Source organism: Xenopus laevis, chromosome 6L, assembly GCF_017654675.1.
Source record: "Xenopus laevis strain J_2021 chromosome 6L, Xenopus_laevis_v10.1, whole genome shotgun sequence".
Taxonomy (NCBI): domain Eukaryota; kingdom Metazoa; phylum Chordata; class Amphibia; order Anura; family Pipidae; genus Xenopus; species Xenopus laevis.
Window position 1 is genome coordinate 86,179,361 of NC_054381.1, and position 27,803 is coordinate 86,207,163.

The following is a 27,803-nucleotide window of genomic DNA, read 5'->3' on the forward strand; positions in this document are numbered from 1 at the left end:
TGCACAACTTCAAGCATCTCTTAAAGAAAACTCAAAGCAACTAACCCATAATGCATGCTCTAAGTTGGATTCCATATATATCCTCCTCCTTCACATTTGACAAGCTTCAATGCAATACACAAAGCACCTTCAATGTAATGCACACAATCCATTAGCTTATCCACCAGCTTTACTTTTTGTTGTGGGTGGTGCTATTAAAGAATGAGGAGGAATTAGTAATGGGCGAATTTCTTCGCCAGGGATGAATTCACAACAAATTTCCATGTTTCGCCTCCCGCGAATGCTTTGACGAAACTGTGGCAAAAAAATTTTTTTAATAAAAAATGCTGCGCGTCAAAATTATTCTGATGCCCATTGACTTTAATGCATTTGGACAAAATAGTCACATGTATAAAAATTGTCGCTCAAGTCAAGATTGACGCACGTCAAAATTATTTTGACGCCCATTGACTTCATTGTGTTTCGCAAATTTTTTACAGATTCAGATTCGCCTATAACTAGGAGGAATATAACAATACTAGGCCAAGCATAATTTTACTTACTAGCAGTGTGCATTAGACAAAGTAGCCTGAGTGAACTCAGACCTAAAAGGCCATTTCATGGCTATGTGTGTCAGCTTCTATGTGCATCTCTTGTGGCTGCACACTTCTGCTCTTTAATATAATATAGTTTTGTTTTGTTTTAAATTTTATTTGGTTTTTGAATTTTATTAATTTTATTTTTGGTGCTATTAATTTATTAGTTTAGTTTAGCTAGAACTAGTTAGGTTTCATATTGTAGTTAGTGCAAGTCAGTTTTAGTTAGGGATGCTTAATTCCTCATATACCTGTACATTTACGTATATTTCTAATACCCGACATCTGGTTGTAGTGGGCTATATGGCACCTGCAGGACTGCACCAGAGTATTTTACCTCAACAAGTGTGTGACCTATCGCACCATAGCAGGCAGAAATAGTGAGTCGTTAGCTGACCCAGCCAACCTCCTCTTTTGCAGCCAACAGTGAAGTAGTTCCCCAATCCCTGGAGCGAGGGTTAAGGTTTTAGATACTTACAGCTAGAGAGAACTACAGCGCAGCTCTGCCTTTTTTGCAGCCACTACCTTAAACTGTAGTCCTCCACAGTCTCCACATGTCCCTCAAGATTTTCTGCCCCCTAGTTCTTTGGCCTCTCACCTCCAGCCACTCCCATGTGCAGAAGCTCAATGGGCACCTGGCAAAGCCCCCACTGGTGTAGGTCCTGTCCAATAAGCTGGGTGATACATGCCCCATCAAACTTCCCTGCTACTTATATTAAAATCCTAGGTGCAAACATATCAGAATAATCATAATCAAAGTGCTTAATTCATAAAAAATCATTAAATCTTTTTGGTGCTAATGATTTCAGCTTATGTATCCACCATACTTCTCTCTGTATAAAGGAGACATATAGGATAAATGAAAAAACCCTAATTTTGTAGGCAATTATGAGTAATATATGGTGTTGCTTTTACATGGTGCTAAAAATTAATATTATCTTTAAAAATAGCTCCTTTATTGGAGCTCCCTATAGATGTTCACTGGTTCCTGTTTCAAATTAGGGGTGGGCATGTCCTAACAGTCCCTGCCAGAAGCAAAGTAAGAGGGGGACAGTCAATCACGGTCCTGCAGTCACACAAACAAAGACAGGCTTCAGTTCCCTATCAGGTCCTGCTAGCTGCTGATTGGTTCCTATCCTACAGTGCAGTGAGCTGAGTGCCACCGGCTCCCCTGCACAGCCTGTGAATTGAGGAAGCAGGAAGGGAAAGATAAGGGAGGGTTTTTGTAGACATATTCAATAAATCAGCCTGAAACACTCAATTTTAAGCACAATTTGTCTATATCTAAATGGGTATAACGCACTGGTACATTCTTATTTTTTACACAAAATGTCTCCTTTAAGCTTAAGTTCACAAACGTCTCCATATTTGAGGGGTGAAATTCCTTCCAAAACTATACATTTCAATTGGTCTGCATTATGACATATCTAGTGATTGTGATTTTCTTCATGAAACTATAGCAATAATTCGCTACTACAAAAAGTTGTCGCAAGAAAAAACTCCCATTGAATTTAATGGATTTTGAGTAAGAAATAACTTTAGAAAAGACGTCCATTGACTTTAATGCTTTTAGACAAAAAGTCGCCAAAACAAAAAAGTGTTGACTGCATTGGATGTGAGAAAAAAAGTTGTGTACATAAAAAAATTGTCACGCATCAAAAAAAAAAGAAAAAAAGAAATTGCCGCCTATTGACTATGTTTTGCAATTTTTTGGCAAATTGAAATGGGACAGATTTGCTCATCACTACCCATATCCAAAAAATGTTTTGACACTGGCAAATTTGTAATTCCCAGATATAGATGATATGTTGAGATATGCATGACTTGAGCTGTTCTCTTCAATATAGATGAGCCCACATGGGTGAGTCAAGGCATATATCACATATTTAGAAGTACCGGTATAGTGGCAGATTCACTAAAGGGCAAATTGTTGCCAGCAACTGCTTCACAAACATCACACCACTTTGCCAGATGTAAATTCGCTACCACAACGCTAATTCACTAATATGAGAAGTTGCGCCCTGGGCTCCGAAAGCTGGTGGCTTTTCACGAGCATTACTTCGGCAGTGTGAGCATTTCATATTGAAGATGCGCTAGCATTTGTTTGTGCCTAGCGAAAATTAGCTAGTGATCTTGCGCTTAGGTCAATTTGCATACGACGGGTAATTTAAAGTTGTTTGGAGGTATTTATTATAAATGTTGGTGCAAATGCTTGAAGATACCACTTTTTATTACAAATGTCCAGGGAACCTTAAAGGGAAACTGTCATGGGAAAAAAAAAATTTCATGTTTGATAAATGCAAGGTTATGCACTTTGGCAAAAATAATATAAATGCAAGTTATACACTAAATGACAGTGTGTTGGGAGTTTCCTTAAATGAGAAGGATCTAGGGGTCTTTGTAGATAACACATTGTCTAATTCTGGGCAGTGTCATCCTGTGGCTACTAAAGCAAATAAAGTTCTGTCTTGCATAAAAAAGGGCAATAACTCAAGGGATGAAAACATAATTATGCCTCTGTATAGGTCCCTGGTAAGGCCTCATCTGGAGTATGCAGTGCAGTTGTAGACTCCAGTCCTTAAGAGGGATATAAATGAGCTGGAGAGAGTACAGAGACGTGCAACTAAATTGGTTAGAGGGATGGAAGACTTAAATTATGAGGGTAGACTGTCATGGTTGGGGTTGTTTTCTCCGGAAAAAAGGCACTTGCGAGGGGACATGATTACACTTTGCAAATACATTAGAGGACATTATAGACAAATAGCAGGGGACCTTTTTACCCATAAAGTGGATCACCATACCAGAGGCCATCCCTTTAGACTAGAAGAAAAGTACTTTCATTTGAAGCAACGTAGGGGGTTCTTCACAGTCAGGACAGTGAGGTTGTGGAATGCACTGCCGGGTGATGTTGTGATGGCTGATTCAGTTAATGCCTTTAAGAATGGCTTGGATGATTTTTTGGACAGACATAATATCAAAGGCTATTGTGATACTAAGCTCTATAGTTAGTATAGGTATGGGTATATAGAATTTAATTAAAAGTAGGGAGGGGTGTGTGTACGGAAGCTGGGTTTTCATTTGGAGGAGTTGAACTTGATGGACTTTGTCTTTTTTCAACCCAATTTAAATTTAACTATGTAAAATGAATCAGTTAATAGTGCTGCTCCAGCAGAATTCTGCACTGAAATCCATTTCTCAAAAGAGCAAACAGATTTTTTTATATTAAATTTTGAAATCTGACATGGGGCTAGACATTTTGTCAATTTTCCAGCTGCCCCAAGTCATGTGACTTGTGCTATGATAAACTTCAATCACTCTTTACTGCTGTACTGCAAATTGGAGTGATATCACCCCTCCCCCCCAGCAGCCAAACAAAAGAACAATGGGAAGGTAACCAGATAGCAGCTCCCTAACACAAGATAACAGCTGCCTGGTAGATCTAAGAACAACACTCAATAGTAAAAACCCATGTCCCACTGAGACACATTCAGTTACATTGAGAAGGAAAAACAGCAGCCTACCAGAAAGCATTTCTCTCCTAAAGTGCAGGCACAAGTCACATGACCAGGGGCAGCTGGGAAATTGACAAAATGTCTAGCCCCATGTCAGATTTCCAAATTGAATATAAAAAAATCTGTTTGCTCTTTTGACAAATGGATTTCTGTGCAGAATTCTGCTGGAGTAGCACTGTTAACTGATGCGTTTTGAAAAAAACATGTTTTCCGATGACAGGATCTCTTTAATAAAGACAAGAGAATTTATATAATGCCCTACACATGAGCCCACTGTAATATTAATGATCCATATGTTAGGAAATGTCTAGAGAAAACCAGTTCCCCAAAAAAAGTTTGTTAGGACTTTTTCCCGCTTCAAAAAAGGAAAAGTCGCCAGTGTTTTTGTAACTTTAATGCATTTTCAGCACACAGAATATGATGTAAGTGACAGAAGATTGAGGAAGATCTAGCTTTTTTTTTAGCACTTCGCCTGGTCTGAGGAGAGAAGTCAACTCTGGCGAAAGAGGTACTATTCAGTAAAATCCGCACTTTACTGAATTTGCGGAGTAATGACCTTTTACTAGTGCAATAGAGTACGAACACTAGAAACAGTCCCTTTCGCTAGTGAATTGGTGCCTGCACCTGTTAGTGACATCGGCAATTCACTGCACCTGTTAGTGAATTGCCGATGTCCCTGCATTGCCGGTGTCCCTGGCTTGGCGTGTGACGTAATTTCCGCCCAATTACAGGTGAGAATAGGAAGTGTGCGAGCTAAATCTCTGTTTGGAGCGCATATACGTTCCACTCAATCATGCGCATGCGCATTCACGCCCAACCGTGGGCGAAAACACGCATGCGTTCCATACAATCATACGCATTTACGCCCAATTATAGGCAAAAATGGAAATGTGCGCACAACTTCTTAGAATGGAACGCACATGCGCTCCACATTTCCATTATATTTGGGCGTAAATGCGCATGCGCATGATTGAGTGGAACGCATATGCACTCCAAACAGAGATTTAGCTTGCACACTTTCTATTCTCGCCTGTAATTGGGCGGAAATGACGTCACACGGCAAGTATCGTTTGTTTGGGAGCCTGTGTAACATGCCATAAGGTATTTAAACTGCATGTACATATACAATCTTCCTGCCTTTTTGATCTCTCTTATATTGAGGAGTTTTTTTCCCCTGATGAAGGCCACTATGGTGGTCAAAACACGTCGGGTTTTTCTATGATGTCTGTCTGTTTTTTTTTACAATATGATATAATAAATTTTGATTTTTTTTATATGTCTGAGTGTGCAATCCATAGATATAGTTATTTCTATGATATTTATCAGGAGGCCATGTTAGGGCAGCCCCCCTTGGATTAGCACCTCATCATGCTAATGGGTGTGCGCCTTCCAAATTTCAATTTGACATAGTACCACATTTAAAGTACATTTAAACCACATTTTATGTCAGGAACATCAGGTCTTACTTATCCAAGCCTGTAGCTCTTGCGAGCCCTGATAGTTTTGATGTTGCCCTTGTCCTACTGTAGGTTGACTGGGTAATTTACAGGGAAGGCTAATTGACTGATGTGCTGCCAAACCTGGGAAGCAAAGGGGGAGGGATTTTAAAAAGCCATTAGTATGGCTGTGCATGTAGAGCCAATTTAGACCCTATCTATCATTAAAACTGTATTAATGTTTTCTACCAATTATGTTTACCTGCAAGGTATATTAACATTTTTTTACACATGTTGTGTAAAAATTAATTGTTGATTTAATCATCTATATACAGTATACTGCATACTAATAACACATGTCAATGAATCTCTGCATAATCAGTAAGAGCAATTTACAGAATAATCTCTTTTCCATTTCGCTAGAAACCCAATTAGCTCTATGAATAATTAGGTTTGTTGGTAAACTTTCCCCTTACCTTCTGAAACCTTATTAATATAAATTGTGAAACTTACAAATCAAGAAGTTCTTCTTTCACTAGACAATTACCAGCTTTGTCTATACTGCATTTATTTACTCATGATTGTAACCAATAGCTTCTAAAGATCAAACGCTTGCCCTCTGTTACAGTATTATTCAAATATTCATATATTTCAGAAAACATCACAGTTTTCTCATTACAAAGAGGAAGGAGATGTCAGCCCAATAGAACAATCTAATCTATGCACTGAATGGCCATCTACCTGTATTTTATAATAATGATAAAATGGTATTATATTAGTCTGGAAGATCCTACTAAAATTATAACATACAAGTGCTGACTATAGAGTGTTATCTCCATTTTCAGATTTGGATTTATCAACAGAGTGCAGATATATATGCTTTTTTTTAACTATTTTTAAACTATTGTATGTATCCTCTAATACCAACAATGCTTTTTACCATTAACTTGATTACTGTTTAAGTTAAAATGGGATATTTTAAAACATATTTTATCCTTCAATTTACAAGTTAACTTGTATACTGTTCCATGTATATGTAGTTAATTTACATGATTTGGTAAAAGCAAGTGGCAATTCTGCACTTGCAATAATGACACCTATTGTTGACTTCTGTGTTGTTGTTTGATACAGCCATTTACACAATACATGGATGTTAATATTTCTGAAATATGTTTTTGAGAACCTTGTCTATTTGACAGTAGTTGTAAGGTTTCTGGTGCATGAAAGAGTCTATATGTAATAAAAACTCACCCTGGTGGTCCAGTGGGCCAGCGAGGACGCCCACCGTGGGGTGTTGCTTCTTCGGTGGTTCGTGATGCGCTGCCTTAGGGCGTGCGGTGCACACTTCCGTCTTTTCTCTGCGCACGCGTGATTAAAGGAGAAGGAAACCCCCTGGGCGCAAAACCCCTCCCCTGTGTTGCCCCCCCTCCCTCCTCCCCCCTGGCCTACCTGTCCCCCTGGGCAAATGCCCCTAACTTGTTACTCACCCCTCTGCACCATCTTCTCCCATGCATGCGCAGTAGGAACAGTTACCGGTATGGAAGACGCCGGTCAAAGCAGGAAGAAGACGCGCGTGGGAGAAAATGCCGACTGTGAACTCCGTGGACAGGACCTGCGCAGAGGGGTGAGTAACAAGTTAGGGCATTTGCCCAGGGGGACAGGTAGGCCAGGGGGGAGGAGGGAGGGGGGCAACACAGGGGAGGGGTTTTGCGCCCAGGGGGTTTCCTTCTCCTTTAAGTCAGCGCGCAATGGTGCGAAATTCGAATGGTATTTAAAGGGACTTCAGTACAGTGATCATTACCCGTTATTTGGTTTGTCCTAGTAAGTTCCTGTGTGCTATTTCTGTATTCCTGTTATACTGTTTGACCCCTGCCTGACTGACTATTCTGACTTCTGTGATGCTGACCTCTGCCTGGTAACCGACTATTCTGACTTCTGCAAACCGACCTGTGCCTGCTTGACTCTTCTGATTGATGTCCTGGTTTAGACCTTTGCCTGTCTGACTCCACTTGTATTCTGCCTGCACCGACATGGCCTGTTTGACTACGTCTTCGTCCATTCCTTTTATTGTGACCTTCTGCCCAAAAGACTTTGCTAACGATCGCACCCCTTTGCTTGTCCAGAACCCTCACTTGGCTCCTCTCTTATTAAGACCTGGCGGCATCCGATTAGCCAAGGGTTCCTCCCAAGGTGAATGGGGGCTGTTAAAGGCGGAAGTTAGAGTCAAGACCAGGGAGCCTAGCATTGGTTCTGGATTTTGGGTGTCGATTTGTGACACTATATTGTGTTGTCTGGTGGAAAGCTTACTCCTACCCAGATAATTAAATGACAGGTGTGCAGAGGTATATCTACAATGGAAGCAGACATTGCATTTGCAAAGAGGTCCAGGACTGTAGGGGTTTCATTAAAGCCTTAAGAAGAGCATTTTCAATATATCTTGGTAGAATGGATCAACTTACCAAAGTTTTGAGCCCCTAAATTGAACTTGCTGTGGGTCTAATAACATCCAGTTATGTCACTGCTGTTGAGTTATGTATTTGTCCTGTCTTGATTTTGTTTTACAACATTTGTGTGTCTGATTTTTGCATATATTCAACCACTAAATAGTAAGCTGTGATATCTGTCTCTCCTTCAGACGGTAACTAACCTCCTCAGTCACCATCAACACAATGGAATGATGATCCTCCCTGATCTGACCATTACCTCTGATACATAAGTGAAATAGAATATTTCTTGTTTTTTTAAAGCTAACCAAGGTGTGTGGGTACCTTTCCACTCACCTTTGTTCTTCTCTGCTGCTCAGAAGTAAATGCAAGGTGACAATAGTATCGTTTATGTATATTAGCTACTTTGTAGCCTGATAAATATCAATGTTTTTACATATCTTTATATGACCAATCATTTGTCACCCATCAGAAAGAAATGTACAATAACATATGTGCAAAATAAAAAAAACAATACAATAAATATTACACTACTATTTTCAATGCCATCATCTTGTTAAATATTACGTATATTCTTGAAGCTACCTGATCAACGATCATAGAGCTTGCTTTATTTGATGCCAGGCCTAAAGGCAATTTTAAACCACCAAATGTGAATTTACTTTAATATTGCTGTGAGACTAAAATATCTATTTAGTCTAGGTTATATAACCTTTTAGGGCAAGAGATGAATTCCTTTTATTAATTTACAGTGGCAGCTTTACAAAAAAAAACTATTGCGTTTAACAGCATACTGGATTATGCTCTGTCTGTGTTTCTTAGCAAAACAAGAAATTGGCATAAGCATACTAAAACATACATATTAGAACTAAAATAACATATGCTGATACAAAACCCTCAAGAAATAAATTTAAACAGTTGTAGTCAAGAAATTTCTGAATATAGGGGGGCGTGGCCAACCGCGCAATTGTGCAGTCGCACCTTCATTGCGCTCCTGGGGCCAGGTATCGAATATTCGGCATAGCGCCGCATAAGAGGACTAGGCAGCTTGACTTTGGAGTGGCCGGTACACCCGACCTGTCCCGCAGTATACCGCTGCAAAAATAAAGTGCCTAGCGCTTACAGGAGCGGAGTTCCATCTGCGGCCTGCATTACAGCCGGAAGCCCCGGCCTAAAGTTATTGAGTGCTGCTGGGAGCCGCGCAGCTCAAGCGCGACGGAGCGCAACTGACCTCCCGTACCTCGCTCTGAACAATAACGGATGCGGTGCGAGTAAGTGTCCATTAACCCCATGAGTGCCTAATACAACCACCCAGCAGATACAACAGCAGTAAATCCATTTGCAGAAGTTGCAGCAGCCTTCTGTCTACACTGCACATCAGGCCACGCTTACACAGCACAACAATAAGCAGGCAGCGCACACATCTGATCTAGATCTGATTGTTGATCAGGCTGCGTCTAGTAAATCAACGCTGCCACTGGATATACTATTATTTTCAACCCCTACACAGTGAATAGTGATAACTGATCATGGCGCATGGCCAGCGCGTGGCAGTGATGGTCGCATAAACACCCCTTTTTCACCCTGTTCCCACACTTCATAATACTTGATTGAAGTCATGGGGAAATCACAAGGCATGAAATCTACTAAGGAGCACAGCAAAACCCCTAAGCAGTCAGGACAGCAGAAAGATATCCCAGCGCTGTTTAATAAAAAGAACAGAGACACACCATTCCCCAAGATGGTGCCCGCAGGGCCTGAGGAAAAGAATAGGAGAGAGGCTACAGAATATCAGACGCAAGACTCCTCTGAAGGGGAAAGTGATGCAGATAGCACAATGGATATGCAAGCGTACCTCAGACAATTGCCATCTAAAAAAGATATAAAAGACATGCTGCATTCCATGATGGGGGAAATCCGCAATGATCTCCATGACATCAAGCAAGAAATGGGAAGCATGGGAGCCAGGACAGACACGTTAGAAAAAACCAGACGAAAATTGTGAGTAACCAGAAACAACAAAACATACTAATAGACAAACAAGCAAAAGAAATCACAGACTTGCAGCGGCAGTTGGAAGACTTACAAAACAGGAGTCGCAGGAATAATATTAGAGTGAGAGGAGTCCCAGAGTCGATTCCAAGAGAGGAGATTATACCTACCCTCCTCAAAATTTTCAATGGAATACTGGACAGAGAACCCAGTGCCGAAATCCTTATGGACCGAGCCCACAGGGTATACAAACCACGAAATGCACCTCCAGAAGCCCCGAGAGATATTTTGTGCTGTATAAATAACTTCCCCCTAAAAGAGGAAATTCTCACCAAGGCAAGGAGTGGAAAAAAGCCCACTTTTGAAGATAAAAATATTATTTTGCTGCAAGATCTCTCTCTTTCAACACTCATAAAGAGGAAACAATTGAAACCGATTACAGACCAACTACACCAAAGGGGGATCCAATTCAGATGGGGCTTCCCGTTCAGCTTATCAGCCAACAAAGATGGCATACAAGCCTTTATACGATTTCCGGAAGATACCCAAGGTTTTATCCAAAAATTCCAATTGGAGGACATCCCCATCCCTGGATGGAATGAAGGTGAATCTTCTCAACCAGAAGGATCCCAGGAACTTGATGAGGTGTGGCAAGATGTTCCAATGGTGCAACGGACCCCCAAGACACAGCGACAGAAGACGGGCAAATTCCAAACTCCTAATAAGAAAACACCTAGTAAAACCTGGACTGAGACATGAACAGAGATTTGGAGGTGTAAGCATTCTCTTTTTCACTGATGCATACCATTGCCCTTGTCTTACATTCTGATATGCATATGCTTGTTTCTCAAACTCTCTCTTTTAATTTTCTTTCTTACAATTCTCTTTTGCTGGCTCTATCCTCCCTTATGACCACATTTGATCGCATTTCTCCCTTCCTTTCCCTCTAGCTACCTAACTTGAGCAGAATTAAAAAGAAAAAAAAAAAAAAAAAAATTCTCTTCTATAACTTTTCCAGTTCCTTAATGTTCACGGAATGTGTTGTTAATGTACCTATAATAGCCAATACTACTGTGATTAATGATGTTCTGTGATCTGTATTTGTTATCTGCAAAAATGGAAGCAAATAGTTAGAGTGGATATATATGGGGAAACTGCTACAATTTCCTAGACAGGAAAGTGGGATTTCTCAGGGTGTAATGCAATTTATATACCTACCCCCCCCCCCCCCCCCGAGGTCATCTGCACTAACGGCTTCTAGTTATAGCAGATCAGGCCCAACCAATACAAGCTGATTTAAAGGTTGAACTTATTGACCGAAAATCTACCCCGTTCATCCCTCAAGTTATATCCCCTAACCCAGTTTTACTACCTCCTACCCGATATCTGGAAGCAAAGACCGATAACCTACCTAGTACAAATGGGGCATAATACCCAACTACTTATCTGGTCCCAAAATGTGAATGGATTGAATAATCCAAAAAAAAGAGCACAAATACTCAATAATTGCAACAAACAAGGAGCAAAAATTGTTTATTTACAAGAAACGCATATTAAGACAACCCACAAAGATGTAATTAAAAGTAAATGGTACACTCAGATATTTCTTAGTACCAATACGGAAAAGAAAGTGAAGGGCACGGCTATATTGATTCATAGAGATGTACCATTGTCAGTGATAGATACCAAATACGACGCAGAAGGGCATTTTGTTATGGTTAAAGCAAAGGTTTACAATACTCTGATGACATTATGTTCCATATACATTCCAAACAAAGAACAAGTCCAGTATATGAAAGAAGTAACATCAGCTCTACAGGAGTTTGCAGAAGGCGTAATACTGTTGGGAGGAGATCTAAATGTAGCTCTTAATCCCTTAATAGACTGTTCCTCGCAGAGATCTGCTATCACCTACAAAGCCATAAAGAAGATTAAAATGTATCTGAATACATTGTTGACTATTCCAATGGTGTAGTTATGTCCATTGTGTAGTAGTACAATCTTTACAAACAGATCTACACACAAATTCTTTGCTGTTGGGGTACTTACTTTACCCCTTTTGTTAGCCAAACAACATTGCTGGCACAATAAAAGAGGGAATTCCCCTCCCCCCAAATGTCAAAAATTGTGTGTGTGCAGATCCATTAAGAAATCATCCACTTAACACATCTCACCTGTAAACTGAATCAGGTGGCAAGAATTAAAAGCCCTAACAAAGTGAGCTGATTGAACTAAACTACAGGTCCCAAGATGCATAGTGCATCTATTGTAGCCAGACTGAAAATAGGACAACATTTCTGGAAAATACATACATATCACCTTTAAAATAATATTTGAAGTGTCTTTGTATGAAATTGCAAATATAACTTACCCACAAGCCAGCCGTCCGGCATTTCTCCTCGGGTAAAGAGGCCATGGAGAGCTGACTGACGCAGGATAGTGGCATCATGGACACTTCCAGGAAAGCCAGATCTCACACTCATGATGCGCATGTTGGAATCACACACCACCTGCACATTGATGGAATGGGAGCGCTTACGATTTTGGTAGCGCTCCTGCTGATGGCGAGGTGGTGTGAGCGCAATGGCTCCTAGGCAATTTGGATATTGGCCAATTAGGAAAAAATCCTGTTTTAATCTTATCCACTCTGCCTGAGTTGAGGGGAAGGAAATGAGCCTTCGCGAGTGCTGCAGTAGTGCCCTGAGCACTTGTGCTAACATCCTGCTAAAGGTGGGCTGGCTCATGCCAATGAGGCGTGAAGAAACCTGCTGGAAACTGCCAGTGCCCAGGAAATGCAAAACTGCAAGCAGCTTGCACATCCCAGGCACTGCCTGAGACCGTGCCGTCACAGGTTCAATAGCCTCACTGATGAGACCATAAACCTGCACTATGGCGGCACGACTCAGGCGGAACATCCTCACAACCTCACCATCAGACAACTCGTCCAAACAAAGTACAGGTCTCCTGAAGTGACGAGGCTGCCTGATCCTAGCAGGGACAAGGTGTTCCTGCTCCTCATCCTGCTCTTCTGCCTCCAAAATGGCGGCTACCAAAAATTCCATTTTTTAAAATTTCTTAGTCAAATGGCATCTGGTGGGGGGGTTTTTATAAGTAAGCCAGTGTTTCCCAGCATTCCATGCAGCTTGGAAACATTTAACCATTTAGTGAAGCGTAAGGATAGATAGGGCCAATTAATATTTGAATTGATGTTGTAAAAAAATAGAATTCAAAAATTATGTTTTAAGCCATTGATACTTGAAAATCTTAGCTTATATTCTGATAGATGCCAAAACAAACATGTTTCTGGTGTCAGTATTTATTTTAATGTAATTCCCCAAACCTCTAGTGCAGCCACAACTAAAAAACAGTTTCTAACAGTTTATAAAGTGATCCCCAGGTGTCACTATACACCCACAACAGTGGAGAGCACCAGCAAAAAAAAATCGAAGAAAATCGAATAGTCGAAGATGGTTTACTTCGACCGTTCGATTCGAATCATATCATATTCGAATGTCGAAGTCCAAAATCAACTTCGGTAGGTCAAAGATGGGGTACAAATAAAACTTCGGGTGAAGATTTGATAAATAAGGTATCCTTCGAGTCGAATAGTCGAATAGTCGAATAGGCGAACTAATACATCCTTCGATAATCGTACTTGTCCACTTCGATTATCGAATTTGACTATTCACCTGATCGGAGGATTGCTCGGCCGTTCGAATCGAAGGTCGAATTCGAACTAAAAAAACAGTCGAGGCTTAGTGAATCTGCCCCATAATGTTGTCAGCGCACAAAGGGGCAAGATCTATCAGAATCCAAGAAGCTAATTTTAAACTCTTAAGTAGATGGTATAGGACTCCCGTAAAACTACATATAGGGGCCCATTCACTAAGCTCGAGTGAAGGATTCGAATGAAAAAAATTCGAATTTCGAAGTATTTTTTGGGTACTTCGACCATCGAATTGGTTAAATTCGTTCGAATACGAACAAAATCGAACGAATCAAACGAAAAATCGTTCGACTATCCGACCATTCGATAGTCGAAGTACTTTCCCTTTAAAAAAAACTTCGACCCCCTACTTCGGCAGATAAAACCTACCGAAGTCAATGTTAGCCTATGGGGAAGGTCCCCATAGGTTTGCTAACCTTTTTTTGATCGAAGGATTTTCCTTCGATCGAACGATTAAAATCCTTCGAATCGTTCGATTCGAAGGATTTAATCGTTCGATCGAATGAAAAATCCTTCAATCGATCGAACGAACGTTTAGCGCTAAATCCTTCGACTTCGATATTCGAAGTCGAAGGATTTCAATTCGAAGGTCGAATTTCGAAGTATTTTTTACTTCGAAATTCGACCCTTAGTGAATCTGCCCCATAATGTTTGATCACATCTCCGAAGTTTGCTGGAGATGTAAGAAAGAAGAGGGAACTTTCAGTCATATTTGGTACACATGTGAGAAAATTACAATGTACTGGGAGGAGGTATTTCGTGAAATAGAGAAACTGAGACCGAGGACGTACACAAACAGTATGGAAACAGTGATTTTCAATGTAAACAAATCCACACAAGCAGTAATAAAAGACAAACTGATCATTCATATACTTCAAGCTGCAAGAATGGCGATACCAAAAAGATGGAACGTGGAAGAATCCCCCAATAAACTAGACTGGGTCAGGAAATGGAGATGACGAAGACAATGGAAGAACTTTTAGCACTAAAAAACGGTACAATGAAACAATTTGGAAATATATGGAGTGATTGGAAAGACCTACAAAATACATAACAGGAAAATACGAGTCAACAGACAACATCCAAGAGACTAAAGTAATCTTAGGTATACTGATTAGATGAAGAAGAGATATAGGGAATTAGTCAAAAAGAAGGACCAATGAAGAGTGGTTCTAGATTTGCTTCCAATCCCCCCATAGTTTACCCCCTCCCTCTTTTCTCCCCTCCCCCTAACTTAGATAGCAACAGTATAGAATCACTGAAAAGTATTTAGAAGGAGAAATGACAGAAGGGCTTCCCAGTCGGTCTAACACAAAAGACAAAAACAAAAGGGTATAATTTGAAGGAATAGCCTGAGGATGACTGTTCTATACTGTATGCTATATGTGATATGTGTTTTCAATGTAATATTGTATCCCTCACCCCCCCCTTCTTTCTCTTCTGTACCCCCCATAAACTTAAAAATTAAAAAATAAAGACTTACAAAAAAAGAATGTGGCTGCAGAAAACAAGACTATGTGGTCGGTCTACCAGTAAAACAGGCTATTAATTAACACTAAGGGGCTCATTTATTAAACCTCAATTTTTTAATTTAAGGTTTTTAGGGGGAAAACTCAAATTATTATTATTATTAATATTATTAGCAATTTATCATACCCAAAGCTAAAAATCCTAAAATACAGCATCTAAACCAATAGTTCTGGATGCATATTTTGCCACAGGGGCATTAAGGAGTGGTTTGCATTTCTCCACTCATGATTCTTTAAATGAGTATTAAAACCTCTTATTTCTCTCATTTTGTTTGAAGGCAGTGCTATATGTGTTGCATGAGACATATAAATACCTTTTGATTTCAGAAGGTTTTACACTGCAGGCCTAGCATTGTGAAGAGTTTCTTGTAGCCATGACTTGTTCTTGAGGCTAGGGGAAGAGAGCACTGAACCAGAGTAGTCTGTAGGAACCCCCACCCTGAGTCTAGTGGAGTTCAGGCTAATCTTTAATCATGAATTATCCCCAATTATTATGATGCCAACCGCATTAACCGCAAAAGACTACTTGCAATGTGGTGATGAGTCTTAAATTTAACCATGATCCCCTCCCCAACCCCTGAGGTCAGACATCAAGAGGTCAGGTCAGCTTAACCTGTAAAAGGACCTGCTATAGTACAGAAGGTAAGAAGAAGGCCTCTTTGCAAACTGCACTTTCCAATGCTACCTTTCACATCTGATGTTAGCTGTTATTATTTGGCAGTAGTGTTATTAGTTGGCAGTATAGGGAGTGCCTAAGTGCCTTCTATACCTTGCCTTATTAATAGGGTGCTGCCAAATGCAGGCAGTGCTGGAATCATGGATTTAGCACAGGTCATTGCACTGAATGTTTCACCCCAGGTTGATAAAGGACTCTCTCTTTTTATATATGCAGTGTAGCTACCAGATGTCTCGGGGCATGTCTATATGGACAAGGGCTGGTACTATATCTAATGCTATATGCCTAATACCCTAGGCTTTACCTACCAGTATTGATGTGGAGGTTTTCTACACAAGGACTAGAAACCTGTTGAGTGTGTACTAACACAGAGACTATGGATGGTGTGACAAATTTGACCAAGAATAATTAATTGAGAAATTTACTTTGCTATAAAACTAAATTTTTAAAGAAAAGTCGTTGAGAAGCTTGAAATTGCGCATTTAAATACGCAATGACACCTTTCTTCCAAAACTAGTTAAAGGAGTGGTGTGTAACTTATGTACTGACTGTTCCTAGATTAAATAATGCAAAATTAATAAGGCATTTGTTACATATTTGTCTGTGCTTGCCCCACGACTCACACTATCCCTGAGAACTCAACAAAAGTTGGAAGAAAACCAGTAAAGGAAATGAGAAAACTGGCAAGTTTAGAATACTACTTTGCTTCTTTACATTGCCTTTCATGATACATCGAGGCTCATGATGTGCCTGGGCGGTGACCTATACCAACCATCAATGTTTCGGGTTTTTTTTCATCCAACCATAAGTATAAAAATAAAAGCGTTAAAATGAGGCCCATTGCATTTTACTGTAATACTACAAACTCATTAGCTCTGATCGCATGCATTGATAATAGCATCAGCCAATAATATCTAGGATTTACCCACATACTTAACTTACATATTAAAAAAAATCTTCAATAATGTGAACTGAAATAAGTTGTTATTCTTAGAAATGTTATCCATTACATATAATATGGTATAGTTCTATTAGCACTCAGACTTTGTCACATATTTATCAAAGGGTGATGTGTCAGTTCACCAAAGGGAAAATTTCACGGGTCTCTGTATGCTTGTATTGGATTTCTTAGGGGCATCATTTTAGGATGAACTCTCATTTTCACCCTTTGATAAATATGCCCCTAAAGGGGATAACAAGTAGAAATGTTGCAAATCATGTGAGAAGATTACTTTTATTAAAGTGATGAAAGGTGGCACATTTTATGTATACGTAACAGGATTTTTTTTCAAGCTAACTACTAAGGCAAAGTAAAAAGATTACTGAATTTCAAAACCAGTAAAACCATATCTATTTTTGCAGTCTAGAGGCAAAATAGCAGTCATTCTGCAGATGACCATGTTTTCTTGAATATTAATAACGACTCAACCAGTGACATATTACTATATTAAAACAATATGGAGAAGAAAATATCTCAACAGGTTTCTAAGTGCATAGTAAATCTAATATCTGTATGCTGATTCCCTCCTCTAGTACATAATTATCACCTTTAGATTATATCATGGCATCCTTGTTAGATAATTGATATAGCCTTCATCCTTTAAATAATCTCTCATTCAGTTTGCTGAATGTGTGTGTTTATATAGTAATTTATACCCTTACACATTCATAAAAACAACACCAACATATTAATTTCTAGTTTAACCTAAGTCACATATGAAACTAAAAATAAACATTTTATTCTGTTATTGAAAGACTAGAAAAACTCTGCTCAAAAACTCTGTATTATGCTGACAAGTCTTGACAAGGTTCTGTTAAGGATCTTAGATGGATGTTGCTGCTATTTGTAATTAAATTGCTGTGATAAAATCACTTCATTTATCAGAGTGTTGTTTTCTTCTGTTTGCTTCTGTACAAATTGTGGTCCCTTGCAGAGAAGTCTCAATCTACAAAAATCAGTCAGTGTGACATCCAAGTTTTTTTTTAAATTTTCAAGAAAATTGTCACAAAAACCTAAATATTGTAAGACAAAAGCAGTGACAGTTTATTCTGGAATGTATTTTTGCACAATTTTGCACAACATTAAATATACCGTTAAGAATTTGCCTTTGACACGGTTATTAAAAAGGGAACATATTGCAGTGGAGAGGTGAAATATGCATAGCGTAATATAACTCAAATGATAAAATACTTTCATTTTAATTTACTGCTATGCGTAAATTTCATTAACTAAACTAAAAGTTTGAAATCAAATCTGGACTTTAGTTAACCCCTACAAAACTTAAAATCCCCATATATAAACTATATTAATTATCCCTCTCCAACCATATTAATAAGAAACAGCCTCCAGGCAATGAAAGGTAATAACATTTTTTAGACTTTAAACTTTCGAAATAATATCAGTAACATTTAATAAAGGGATGTGCTGAGCTAGTAACTTTAAGTTGAAATCCAGAACAGTAGGGAATATTAAAAATATAGTTATATATTTTGTTTCTCAATATTCCTGCAGTCATTAGCATAAAATGTTGGCACGAATAATGTTTTTTTTCTTCTTCTTTCTTAGTAGGCTAAGATCACTGACACTGACAAAATGCTGAGTATGTTCAGCCAATTATTGTAAACTTCAGCACTTTTAATACTGTGTTCTACCATTAGTGAGTAAAACAATTAGAACATCCTTTCAATTCAAACTATGTGAACGTATTATAAAGGCTGACAAGGATTTACACTATGGAATAGCATTTAATTTATTTATGAAAGGTATTCATTTATTTATCTGCACATTACAGAGAAGAATGCATCCTAAACTCACTTACTTAAATGCTACATACTGTAATAAGATAATGTGCAGTACTCTAGGTGGATATGCAGTAGATTCTAACTATATACACTATGGGTGCCCCTGGGCCAAAGGGGTGTATAAATATATATATATATTATATATATATATATATATATATATATATATATATATATATATATATATATATATATATATATATATATATATATATATATATATATATATATATATATAGCAAAGAAATCCGCACTCATAGGGCTATTGTGATGAAAAAATTGGTTAATTCAACGTTTCGGCTCAAGCCGTCATCAGGTTTTTTCTTTTCATCAAATCTTCTTCTTTTGCTTTTTCCATCAGCCACTAGCAAGTCCAGCCATCATCAGCTTTATCTTGACCAACAATTAAACTGCTGACTAAACAAACTCCTTATAAGCCCCAGCATCATTCATATTTCTAGCACCCCAAACTCCTATCATTACCTAGCAAGATCAATCCAGACAGTGCCAATGGAACCAAGAAAGATAGAACTCTGCCAGCAGGGTAGAGTACATTAATGGGCCTATGGCTTAGTAACAGGCTGCTGACTGGAAAAAGCAACTAAAAGCAAACAAATCAACTGAAAAGGATAATTATTTGTTAATACAATTTATTTTATATTAAGGTTGTATATTTAAATATTATGGTTTACTTTTTTTTTTTTTTTTGGTCTTAGGTGCTAAATAGCAAAGTTTGGTGTGCTATTATGCTTACAGCAAGTTTGTCACAACCTGCTTTACTGCAGTTAGTTTTCCATCAGTTTGAGGTGGGTGAGGATTGATTAGTGCACCTGAACAGACTGTACACTGGGAGGCTGATTCACTAACCTCCGGAAAATCGCCAGCGCGGCTTCCCTCACATCTCCACACTTTGGCAGTCGAAAATTCGCCAGGACAACGCTAATTCACTAAAGTGCCATGTTGCGTCCAGAACATCGAACGATGGCAAAGTTGCGCTAGCGTGAATTCGGCAAGCAAAGCGAAGTTGCGCTAGCTTTGCCTAATTTGCATACGGCGGGAAGTTAAAGGTGAATGGACGTATATGTTGTAGCAAATACATTACACTACACAAGCGCAGGGAACCTGAATAAAAGAAAATTGAGTTGTTATAATGCCCTAAACATGAGCCCAGTGTATAGTTTATGTGCCATATGTTAGGAAATGTAGGGGGGAAGCTGGTTACCCTAAAAAACATTTACAATCTTTTGCAGCCTATCACCCTGAAAAACTGAAAAGTCGCTAGCGTTTTTTGGGACTTTTTGAAGATGTCCTATCTACTCTATTGAAAATTCGCCTGGAATTAGAATGTGAAGTAGCGCTACGGTTTAACTCCTTATACAGGTCCACACAGAAGGTTACTGGTTAAATTCAGGATATAAAATACAAATCAAAAAAATAAATCCTGCCCACTGGGTGCTACCTTCACACATATGAAGAGTTCCCTTCCTAAATTGGTGGACTACCAGTAAGAAAACACATAAATTGGGGTCACCCCTGTACTAACAATTCTTCTGGGGGATTGCAAATGTCAAACCCACCGACAGGAACACTTTACTCCATTTTGATCCATTTCATCCCCCTCAAATTAAAAAGTCCCTCCCAAAATCTCAGTTTAGTAGGGTTAAACACATTGTTAAGGATGAGTCATTACTTAACCTGAGATTAACAGAGATGCAGAGATTTAAGGAACGAGTCTATCCTAACAATATTTTAAAGGAACAACGCAATGAGGTACAGAGAATTGATGTTAAAAGTAAGAGATTAAGCCGAGTAACTGAACAGCAAGATTGTATTCCCTTTGTCTCTAAGTTTAACACCTTATCCCACAATGTTTCTAACATTATTAAAAAACATTGGAAAATCCTAAGGGAAGGTCTTCCCAAGGTAATTAGCTTCAAAAATGTTCCCATCATGTCCTATAAGAAAAGTAAAACTATAGCCTCAATATTAGTAAAATCGGACATGGGAAGTCAAATTATGAAACAAAGCACATTACGTCCAATAATAAATGGTACTTTCCCATGCCTTGGGTGTAACTGCTGTTCTAATTGCCAAAAAGGTGGAGTAGTTCATCATCCCCGTGGGACAAACCTCATGCCCCATTCGAGAGAATTAGGGAACATAAATCGGCAATTAGAACAAAAAAACAGAACAAGCAGTGGCAGCCCAGTTTTTAGAGGCTGGGCACGGGGTACACCAATTGAAATTTCAAATATTGGATCACATACCCAGACGGGGTGGGGATCGCATAAAATTTCTATTGAGAAAAGAGGCACAATGGATCAGGAGACTTGGGACACTTTCCCCGCATGGACTGTACAGGGAATACGATCTAGAAACTATTTTTCACTGAGATTGATTTTATTCAGATTTTAATTTTTTTTTTTTTAATATTTTGTTTTGCAGATAACTTTCATTAATGATTGGTCTGTGACCTACAAAGAGTTAACCACGAAACTAATTGATTTGGACTGCTTAGTAACAGTATGTATGCAACTCGGTTTTTCAATGTGAAATGTGACCAGTAGATGGCACTTAATAGTTAAATTTTAGTTACAATTGTAACAAAATGTATGTAACCTGTTGCTATTACCAATGTGTAACCAACGGACGTAACTACGCAAATTGACTGACACGCTCATTTTTCTGAACGCTACCTTTTACGCCAGATTTCCTTCGCCACCTCAGACCAGGCGAAGTGCAATAGAGTAGATAGGTATTGCTTCAAAAAAAGTAAAAAAAATTTCTAAGTCACAAAAAATGCTGGCGTTTTTTCTTTTTTTATGGGTGATAGGCTGAAAAAGTTTGACATTTTTTTTGGGGCTACCCTCCTTCCCCCCTACATTTCCTAACTCATGGCACCTTAACTATACAGTGGGCACATGTGTAGGGCAAAATAAAAATTGTATTTGCTGTTTTGAAGGTTTCCCAGGCTTGTGTAGTGATGCTACATATACCTCCATTGTAACTTCAATTTGGCGCCGTATGCAAATTAAGCATTGCTAGCGTAACATAGCTTTGCTTGGCAAATTTTAGTGAATTTGCGTAGCGCTGGCGAATATACGCCTGACGAAGTGCGGCGAAGCGGATGCTGGCGCAACTAAAGGATAAGATACTGGACTTCATAGCAAATCATAATACTATGAGTTTGTGCCAGCATGGTTTTATGCGTAATAGATCTTGCCAGACTAACTTAATTTCTTTTTATGAGAATGTAAGTAGAGACCTCGATTGTGGGATGGCAGTGGATGTGATTTACTTAGACTTTGCTAAAGCATTTGATACAGTGCCACACAAAAGGTTACTGGTTAAATTAAGGAATGTTGGCCTGGAACATAGTATTTGTACCTGGATAGAGAACTGGCTAAAAGATAGACTACAAAGAGTGGTGGTAAATGGAACATTTTCTAATTGGACCAGTGTTGTTAGTGGAGTACCGCAGGGCTCTGTACTAGGTCCCTTGCTTTTCAACTTCTTTATTAATGACCTGGAGGTGGGCATTGAAAGTACTGTTTCTATTTTTGCAGATGATACTAAATTGTGCAGAACTATAGGTTCCATGCAGGATGCTGCCACTTTGCAGAGTGATTTGTCTAAACTGGAAAACTGGGCAGCAAACTGGAAAATGAGGTTCAATGTTGATAAATGCAAGGTTATGCACTTTGGCAAAAATAATATAAATGCAAGTTATACACTAAATGGTAGTGTGTTGGGAGTTTCCTTAAATGAGAAGGATCTAGGGGTCTTTGTAGATAACACGTTGTCTAATTCTGGGCAGTGTCATTCTGTGGCTACTAAAGCAAATAAAGTTCTGTCTTGCATAAAAAAGGGCATTAACTCAAGGGATGAAAACATAATTATGCCTCTTTATAGGTCCCTGGTAAGGCCTCATCTGGAGTATGCAGTTCAGTTTTGGACTCCAGTCCTTAAGAGGGATATAAATGAGCTGGAGAGAGTGCAGAGACGTGCAACTAAATTGGTTAGAGGGACGGTAGACTTAAATTATGAGGGTAGACTGTCAAGGTTGGGGTTGTTTTCTCTGAAAAAAAGGCGCTTGCGAGGGGACATGATTACACTTTACAAGTACATTAGAGGACATTATAGACAAATAACAGGGGACCTTTTTACCCATAAAGTGGATCACCGTACCAGAGGCCACCCCTTTAGACTAGAAGAAAAGAACTTTCATTTGAAGCAACGTAGGGGGTTCTTCACAGTCAGGACAGTGAGGTTGTGGAATGCACTGCCGGGTGATGTTGTGATGGCTGATTCAGTTAATGCCTTTAAGAATGGCTTGGATGATTTTTTGGACAGACATAATATCCAAGGCTATTCTGATACTAAGCTCTATAGTTAGTATAAGTATGGGTATATAGAATTTAATTAAAAGTAGGGATGGGTGTATGTATGGATGCTGGGTTTTCATTTGGAGGGGTTGAACTTGATGGACTTTGTCTTTTTTCAACCCAATTTAACTATGTAACTATGTAACTATGTAACTACGAATCTTAGTGAATTTACCCCATGGAATCTGGCCCAGTCATCCTTACCTCCTTTATTGGGTAGAGTTTTATAAAGAGCCACAAATTAATTCAGTGCATAATCATATTAAAGATGTACCTCTGCAAATACATTTTGCCGGAACCAATATTGTTCACCCCATTGATAATAACTGCAAAAATACCAGGCCATTCAGTCTGCCCTGTTCCTCATCAGTGTCAAACTGCTGTAACTGGCCACTTAATATTGTGATCATGATTCACAGGCTTCTGTAATTTGGTCTTTGTTCATCAGTAATATCAAAAGAGCCATTTGGTTTTCATTACAACCTGCTGTGTCATTGTCACTTCCAATATTCACTCAGTGATCCGTGTTTGTCTTGCAATCTTGTGCGCTGCCTTTATAGTATACCACTAGACAAATACACTGGTTCCATGTATAGAAACAATTCAGACTTGGATTTTATAGTGTATTTAACTCTTTTAAGCACTGCATTTTTTAAAGCAGGTTCATTACCGAGCATCCTGCCAACTTACAGATGTAATATGTAATGATAACATAACTATTGACTAGTTGGCGGCGCAGCAGTAGCAGCAGCCTCTCTGGACCCTGGGTACCGGGGGGTTCTGGAGGAACACCATTTAGTTTCTACTATGTACTGTATTTACTGTATATGGCTGAAATGACAATAAAATCTACTTGACTAGACGGGCAAAAAATTCCGATGCCGGCGTCAATTAAAATATTTCTGATACCGACAACAATTCTGATGCCGGCGACAATTAAATGTGCCCATTGAATTTAATGGGCATCGGAATTGTCACTGGCGTCAAAAATATTTTTTATTTAGGCAATGGGTCAGAATGCTAAACATTTGCAATGCACTATATGCTGATCTGGCTTGAGTAGTTGATTCTTAAGGGAAATTATACCATTGAGGGTGGTTGGGGGTGTAATATTAGATTCTCAGACCTTAACTATTATAGCTGAAATCTGTTGCAGTGATTTTAAAGGAATGATAATATAATATACTGTTGCCCTGCACTGGTAAAACTGGCATGTTTTCTTTAGAATCACAACTATAGTTTATATAAACATGCTGTGTAGCCATGAGGGCAGCCATTCAAGCACAAGATACACTGTAGATAACAGATAAACTCTGAAGAATTCATTGCATACTACTACTACTTATCTGTGTAACCTTTGCATTTTTTCCTATTTTACAGCCTAAATGGTTGCCCCCATGGCTACCCAATAGCTCTTATTAGCTCTCTTAACTAGTGAGAACATAATGAGAAAGCTTTAGCCTTGAAGTAGCAACTATCTGCATTCACATTACCATAATCCGCTTCATTAACTCAGGTCCTGAGTTGGGTGTACTTGTAATTTTTGTGTATTGTCTTCTAATGCTAGGAATATACTGTTCTTTATTTTAATGGTTACAATAAAGGTTATATTATAGCTTGGAACACAAAATTCTCCTACACTTGGGGTGAATGAAGAGGTGCAATTTATAAGGGTTACCTTTCTTTCCTATTTCTTTAATACTTATATTATCATTCTGTCCATATCCTCAACTGGTGGAAGGTGCTCTTATAACCAACAGCTGTTGATTACGCTACAGCATGTAAATTTTTTACTTTTTTATTATTATTAATTCTAATATCTGTACCTTCAGAGACAATGCATAGAATCTAATTACACCAGCCCTTTAGATAAGAGTGACATTTATTTTAATGGTGTAGCTCCCAATATATATTTATTGTAAAGTTTTCTGGAATAAAATTGAAAAACAAAATTGAAATTGAAAAGGAGATATTCCTTTTCTTAAACCAACAGTCTCAACAACATGTTTAGAAGCATTTACTTATCATGTTACTTTACAGAACATGTAGTAGAACAAGAACTGTACTTGAAAATCAATAATATTCCAAGTCATTTCTTAGTAATTGCAGTTAGCACTCTTTTAATGCACTTCAGCAATTTACAAAACTACCCACGTTTAATAATATCCTTTACATTCTGATTGCTTGCAAGCAAGAGATGCTATGTCTTAATCTATTTTAAAGCTTTTAATTAATTTTTTACATCTGCTGTCCTGCTCTATACTGTTCTGGTTTAGTTCCATATTTCATTTTGGTGCACAGCCATATAGTCAGGGGTTTATTGAATTAATCTTTTGAAAGTAAATTTCCTGTAAATTTAAAATACCTCCCATCTGAATGTTCAGATATAGTATATTGTTTTTGCTTTTGGGCACCTTCTACCAATTTCAAAGTGATGTTTTCAATCCCCTGCTTGCCCAGATTCATTTAAAACAATTCTTAAATTAACCCATAAATTGTACTTATTATTTCAACCATTTACATTACAATGTTTCTAATAATATGTGTTAGTTGTACACATACTAAATCATTAATGGTAAATTACTATTGCCTTTAGTATTTTAACTGCCAACATGTCTATTAACCTATGGAACATACTTTTTAATTGTTTAATGATTTTTCTTTGCAAAGATACACATTAAATTGAAGTATAAAGGAGTAGTAGTAAAGGAGAAGTAAACCCCCCATTGTGATAAGTCCCCATTGCCCCCCCTCCACTGGCCTCCCTTCTTGCCTCCCCCCTGCACAGTCTTACCCCTGAATTCTTTCCCCTCTAGAAATAGCGACCGTACATTTAGAGTGAGCGCAGCGACATTTGCTTCTCTTTGGTAATCTTCATGAAGTGAGAGGTGTATTGGAGCAATCTTCTAGTTCATGACAACTGCCCATGCGCCGAAAGAGATGGAACTTGCCGAAGGGGAGAAAGAAGACACAAAGATTACCAAAGAAAAAGGAAGATGGTGTCCGTGAGCTCTGCTGCGCTCACCCTACATGTGCGGTCGCTATTTCCCACAGGCCCAGGGGTAAGACTGTGCCTGTGGGAAGCAGGGAGGGGGGCCAATGGGGACTTATCACAATGGGGGGTTTAGTTCTCCTTTAAAGGCATATCTCTTAATATATGCTAAGGTTCATTTAGTAAGGGGCTGCAATTCTATTGCTCTCAAACTGGGTCACATTTAAAAAACATATTTTTTATTTATTTTGGAGAAGCTGATGAACCCTTTCTTTCTTTCTTTCTTTCTTTCTTTCTTTCTTTCTTTCTTTCTTTCTTTCTTTCTTTCTTTCTTTCTTTCTTTCTTTCTTTCTTTCTTTCTTTCTTTCTTTCTTTCTTTCTTTCATATAAAAGTGAAATTCATATAGATTCTCTATTCTTAACTCATTGAACCAACATATAGGTTCATCCCTATAACAGTAATGATCACTACCTTCAAAGTTACCAACAGGAGCCCACCATCTTGGGTCTAGTTAGTCTAGTTAGTTGCATTGTCATAAATGTCAGTGACAGTAACATGCTCATTGTATATGGGCAGATATTGAGAATCTAAGATTAGGGATTGAGTGAAATCATGAGGCACAACATTGTGAAATTTACAATACAAAAGTAGAAAAAAGAATTAGGCAATAAAAAAAAGGAAGGATTGGAATTAGGGGTCAACAGAGGCATGTGTCTAGGGCACAAAGAGGGAGTGTGCTAGGTGTGTATCATTTCTGTCTCCTATCCCTAGTCCAAATCCCTATCACTACACCACCAGCACTCTAACCACTCATCATTCATTGTCACATGTGTATGCGGAGGAAGGTGAGGAGGCCATCTGGGTTGCTCAGGGCACCCACCCAGCTTTGCCCTCCACTTGGTTTAAGGCTATATAAGCCTATGTATACACCCAGATGCCTTTGGAAATAGGAACACTAGTGAGTGTATAGGGGAATGGTACAATTTAAGGTTTACTTATTCTTTCTTCTTTTTCAAGATAATGCTATAGATAGAAGTATTACATTTTGTTGCAAATGGTTTCTGAACTTACTTGTAATGTAAGATTATTAATTAGCCTGGACTAATTAGTCATGACTTTTATTTTATATATATGGTTTTGAAGATTAGTGGTGAGCACAACTTTCCCTTGTTTGTTATAGTTATACAGGAGCAGTGACCAACTCCATGGTGTAACTCCCACCCTTCTCAGCCATAGTCAGGTGATCCCACTGGTGTCTAATAAAAGGGCAGCCAAGTTTGGGAGTTTTACTTTGAAAGCAGCTAGTAAGTTGCAGGTAAAACTTAGTCCCTTTGCAAAATGTATAATGAAGCAATAGAATTCTTAATGAATCAGATGAAAATTGAGCATAGGACTGGCCAGATATGGGATGACTTTGACGTAGTTGGCCAGCTTTAATATATTGCAATATATGGACAAACAATCCCTGTATTCCCTGCAATTTGTGTACAGATTCCAAAATTAAAGCTAACTTCATCCACACTGATAAATCTCGCACAATTCACAACTCTTGCATTTTACAGGTGCCTGCTATTATGCAGATATTCTGGGAAAATACTGTATTGCTGGTAAAAATCATGAATACTTGCATACTAATTTTATACTTTTATACTAGTTGCTAGAGGGAGTATCACTATTATGATAACACAAGACCACAAGCAGTTTACTAAGCTAACGTACAGCACAGGCCCCA